A 5,617-nucleotide genomic window follows, 5' to 3' on the forward strand; every position below is an offset into this window, starting at 1 on the left:
AGTCTGTGACACTCTGTTGCTATGGTCTGAATGTTTGTGTCACCCCCAGAATTCATATGTTGAAATTCACACCCCGAGGGGTTGGTATTGGGAGATGAGGCCTTTTGGAGGTGATTAGATCATGAGGGTGGAGCCTTCATGAATGGGATTGAGGCCTTTATAGAGGCCCAGGAGAGAATCCTTGTCTTTTTCATTATGTGAGGACATAGCAAGAATTTGCTGTCTATGAACTAGAAAGCAGTCCCTCACCAGACACTAAATCCGCTGATGCCTTGCTGTTGGACTTCTCAGCCTCCAGAATCATGAGAAAGAAATTTCTGTGGTTTGTAAGCCACCTAGTCTATAGCATTTTTATTACAGCATCCCAAAAGCACTAAGACACTTGCAACAGCAGCTCCAGCAAGTGCCGGCTGTGTTGCCTCTGAGTGGCTTCTCCATTCCACGCCATAAATGAAGACGGCTATTTGCAAAGGCCCTTTATTCTCCTCTCTTGCTCTAGGTCCCAGAATGGGGGCATTGATTTCCCTGCTGGTATTTTTCTTTCTTTCTTTCTTTTTTTGAGATGGAGTTTTGCTCTCATCATCCAGGCTGGAGGGCAATGGAGCCATCTTGGCTCATTGCAACCTCTGCCTCCCAGGTTCAAGTGATTCTCCTGCCTCAGCCTCCCAAGTAGCTGGGACTAGAGGCACCCGCCACCCTGCCCACCTAATTTTTGTATTTTTAGTAGAGATGGGGTTTCACCATGTTGGCCAGGCTGGTCTCGAACTCCTGACCTCAGGTGATCCCCCTGCCTCGGCCTCCCAAAGTGCTGAGATTACAGGTGTGAGCCACTGCACCCACCCAGTATTTTTATTCTTGAGGGTATGCATCATTCTCAGCCTCCATGAATACACAGTCCCAGAAAAGGAATATTGGGATGGGGAACACGAATGTGCAGGTGTCTGTAAAGGCTACTTACCCCTGTTCCACCTGCCCCTCAGAATTACACACCAGCCAGCCCCTGCTGTCTGCTTCACCTGCCACAGGTCCCACTTAGACCAGGTAAACTAAAATTGCAAGACTTCCTTCTTCTCTCCTGCATCCCCTAGCCTTTCTCTGCTGCATTCTGAATTCTCTCTGGGAGCCTAAGTACAAATGAGTAAGAAGGATCAAGGGCAATTCACCAGGAAATCTACAAGGGATTCTCTAAATGTTGATGAAGCCGCTGCTCTTCCACTGTGTTGAGCTTTGATTTATTATCATTTTAATATCTTAGCAAGTGAAGGGCACCCTCATAAAGCATTATCACAGCCTTTAAATGGAGAGAAATTGTTTCCCTTGTGCCAGGGCAATGAAACTCCCGTATCATGATCTGCAGTCCAGGAAGAAATCTTCAGCAGAGGTTAAGAGCGTTAATATAAATTGAGTAAGGTTCTTTTCTGGCCTACTGAGCAAACCACTTCACGGCCATTAACATGGTGATATTTAAATAAACTTGCCTTCCATTGAGAGAGGGGGCTGGAGAGAGTGTCTGCTTGCATCAGGTGGGTGGACGAGATTGTGGGATAAGGTAATGCCATGCAGGTGTTTCCAAGGAGCCCTGGCTGGAGGCTATGCAGGGTCTGCATTGCTATTCAACGTCTTTCTCTGCCCATAGCTGCTTCTCCCCCATTCCTCTTGCACAGGTGTGATCCCTAGTAAACATTTTGCACTCCAGATTCCATCTTAGCATCTGCTTCTGCAAAATGAGACAGATTGAGATTGCCACAAAGGAGCTGGGAGCCACAGCTGGCCCTGCCCAGCTCAGGCTTAGGGACATGGTATATTCCGAGAAGTGAGTCTGAACTGCCCTGGAGGGGGTCGACATCTTACATATTTTTGAATGACACCAAGAAATGCCCGAGACATACAAGCCTTACCAATAGAGAGGACGGTCTGAACTTCATGAGCTCCTGATCATTCCACATCAGATGTTGGGAGTGAGAAGGAGAGATGGCAAACAAGAATTGCCAGAAGAAAAGCTGGCTGGGAAGGGAAGGAGGTGAATTCAGTTCTGGCTATATTGATTTCAGTGAAATCTGAAATGGAGGGAAGAGAGAAGACCAAATGTCTAGGAGCTTATAGGAAGCAGAAAATTTCCTCTTCAAAGTTTCCTTTCTTGTTAAAGAATAATCATAAGTGTCACAAATAATAGTGTGTTTTAAATACTTTCTTCAAAGACTTCTTGCTTTTTTGCTAATAGTTCTTTGTTAAGCCCTATCCTCTGTAGCTGTGAGACATGCCATGCTTACAGGCATGTAGTACATTCTATGTCCTTGTACTCTAACCAAGATATCTGTGCTGGACATGCTCACAGGCATGTCCCAGCTTGCCGCCTATGCCCCTTCCTTATTTAGGCTTCCAAAAAAAACGAAGATTTTTTGTTCTCCATTGCTTTTACCTGTTTAGAAAATTTTTAAGTTGTTAGCCAAACAGGTTTTAGTTTAGACTGTGAGGTGTGGCTCCAACCCGTGGAGATCAGACACAGCAGAAAGGATGACCCCAAATGCATAAAGGATAAATATGTCTGCTTTTCCTTTGTTCATTGTACTCTCATGGCAAGATTGCTGGCGAGGGTACCCTTTCTGCAGGAAGTAAACATTGGCTTGCTGAGAGAGCCTTTGTCCCAGTGCTGACTTTTCTTTGCAGCACCAAAAATTTACGAATAACAGAGGTGGAGAATAAATGGACCCAGGACTCTGAGCAGCAATCTGCCCCAGAGATATACACCTGGCAGCCATTAGCACATTGATGATGCAGCTGAGAATGTCTGAACCCAGGTGCTCAGGGAGTTTGTAGCAGGAGAGAAGGAGAGCCCCAAAGACAGAGCACAAAGAATCAGGATAAATTGCTTCCAATCATGAGGCTATGGAAAGATGGAGAAGAAAGAAATCCCTACAGATGGGAGAGGCTATCCAAGAGTTCCCCAAAGAGATGGACCTTGAGATGAGCCTGGAGGAACAGGTAGGCAGAGACCATGGTTACATGACAATGAAGAAGGTGTAGTTAAGAGGTGAGGATGGAAGACACAGGAAAGAAAAGAATATTCGATGGTACTGACCACTCATGGCTCTGTGTCCTTGGATGTCATATCACTAAGTCTGACTCTTCATCTATAAAGGAAAGTCACAGATAACTTTCCTTCAGATTGTTTTATGGATTTGAGGTAATGAGAGGAAAGTGCTTGACACAGCGTCTGTCACCTGGTAGGTTCTAAGCCATATTATTATTTTTTTTTAATGAGGAAGTCCTGCATGTTAAAATGCAGCAGTAGATACAGTGGCTTCTTGTTAAAAGAATTTTCCAGGAACAGTACAATGACTCAGTGTATCAGCTTAAATCTTTTGGGTTGGCAATCTCTCAAAAGTGCAATCTGAAGTGCATTTGGATGTTTAAGGGACTGTTATTTGATCTGTGAGACATGCAGACAGATTAATAAATTAATGGCCACATAAAGGGACTGCTCCAGTGTGACTGTGTGACAACCACCACCCACTATCTGCAGCCCACAGAGGGAGCCCACCACCTCAGAAAGCAAGACTCATGTATGCAAGGATACAGGGTGCCAGATGCTTCTAATTTTCTATTTCATTTTGTTCTCGAGATACCCTTGCTGAGCAATTGATATCTTTCTAGTTTTTACAGATGAGGAAATTGGAGCTCAGAGACATTAAAAACCCTGTCCAGGGGTCACACAGCAGTAGGCAGTGGGATTGGATTTGAACTCACCTGTCTGAACTTGGGCCTCTGGCATTCCACCCTGTTGCACGTTTTCCAACCTCTCTGCCACTTGTCTTGCAATGACCTCACTATGCTGAGTCCCTCCCCTTGCTTGCTTGCTTTCCCTCTGTATTAGTCAGGGTTCTCCAGAGGGACAGAACTAACAGAATAGATGTATGTGTAAAAGGGAATTTATGAAGGAGTATTAACTCACACAATCACAAGGTGAGATCCCGCAATAAGCCATCTGCAAGCTGAGGAGCAAGGAAGCCCATCCAAGTCCCAAAGCTGAAGACCTCGGAGTCCCATGTTCGAGAGGAGAAAGCACCCAGCGTGGGAGAAAGATGTAGGCCATATGGGCCAGAAGACGAAACCAGCCTAGTCTTTCCATGTCCTTTTTTGTTTGAGACAGAGTCTCACTCTATTGCCCAGGCTGGAGTGCAGTGGCACTACCTTGGCTCACTGCGACCTCCGCCTCCCAGGTTTAGACGATTCTTCCGCCTCGGCATCCTGAGTAGCTGGGATTACAGGGGCCCGCCTCCATGCCCAGCTATTTTTGCATTTTTAGTAGAAACACGGTTTCACCATGTTGGGCAGGCTGGTCTCGAACTCCTGACCTCAGGCAATCAACACCCACCTCAGCCTCCCAAAGTGCTAGGATTACAGGCATGAGCCACCATGCCCGGCCTGTCTTTTCACTTCCTTCTGCCTGCTTTTATGCTGGCCCTGCTGGCAAGTGATTCGATGATGCCCGCCCAGACTGAGGGTGGGTCTGCCTTCCCCAGCCCACGGACTCAAATGTTCATCTCCTTTGGCAACACTCTCACAGACACACCCAGGATCAACGCTTTACATCCTCCAATCCAATCAAGTTAACACACAATATTCACCATCACACCTTCCCAGAAATACCTCTTCCTCATCTCCCTTCCGTCTCAGCTGGTTCAGGTATTATGACAAAAATACCATAGCCTTGGTAGATTATAAACAACATGAATGTGTTGCTCCTGGTTCTGGAGGCCGGCAAGTCCAAGCTCAAGACACCAGCAGGTCTGGTGTCAGGTGAGGGCCCACTTCCTAGTTCCTACATGGTACCTCCTTGCTGTGTCCTCAAAAGGGGCAAACAGCTCTCTGGGGACTCCTTTATAAGGGCACTCATCCCATTCATGAGGATCCTCATGACCTAATCACCTCTCAAAAGTGATGCCTCCTAAATACCATCACATTAAAGGATAGGTTTCAACATACACAATTGGGGGGAACACACATGTTCAGTCCGTAACACCTTCTCCCTTAAGTCCCCTTCCCACCCTCTCCCCTGGAGTCCCCCTGAGTCCTCAAAGTCCCCTGAATCCTCCTCTTCTGGTTGCTCTGAGGCCACATGGCCTTGCTGGGACCCATCATGACCCTCTGGCATGACCAGACAATTCCAGGTACGGGCTCCAGGGTGCAGCATGCATGCCTGTGACCAAGGCAGGACCACAGCTGGCCCATAGGGTACAATCCTCGTGCTCTGGAAGACCACAGAGGGAGGATGGCTTGACGTCAGTAGTTCAGGACTCACCTGGACAACATAATTAAACCCCATCTGTTAAAAAATAAAAAAAATAGTGGGGCATGGTGGCGCATACCTATAGTCACAGCTACTTGGGAGGCTGAGGCGGGAGGGTTGCTTGAGCCCAGGAGGTCAAGGCTGCAGTGAGCTGTGACTCCACCACCATACTCCAGCCTGGCCAACAGGGTGAGACTCTAAGGCTCTATCTAGAAGCATGGGGGGGGAAGAAGGAAGGAAGGAAGGAAGGAAGGAAGGAAGGAAGGAAGGAAGGAAGGCAGGCAGGCAGGCAGGCAGGCAGGCAGGCAGAAAGGAAGGGAGGGAGGG

At 47.4% G+C, this 5,617-nt stretch overlaps 1 long non-coding RNA gene across 1 annotated transcript in view; it reads right to left on the reverse strand.

Moving 5' to 3' along the window:
• Positions 1-2,138: 2,138 nt before the first annotated feature.
• The window catches only part of LOC116534513, a 23,531-nt gene continuing 20,052 nt past the window's right edge, over positions 2,139-5,617 (reverse strand). Inside the window, exon 3 of the long non-coding RNA XR_004261763.1 lies at positions 2,139-2,319. This is a non-coding gene — a long non-coding RNA (uncharacterized LOC116534513). The remainder of the gene's footprint in view (positions 2,320-5,617) is intronic.

The sequence above is a fragment of the Sapajus apella genome, unplaced genomic scaffold, assembly GCF_009761245.1.
Source record: "Sapajus apella isolate SASKATOON/1434 unplaced genomic scaffold, GSC_monkey_1.0 scaffold88, whole genome shotgun sequence".
NCBI classification, from domain to species: domain Eukaryota; kingdom Metazoa; phylum Chordata; class Mammalia; order Primates; family Cebidae; genus Sapajus; species Sapajus apella.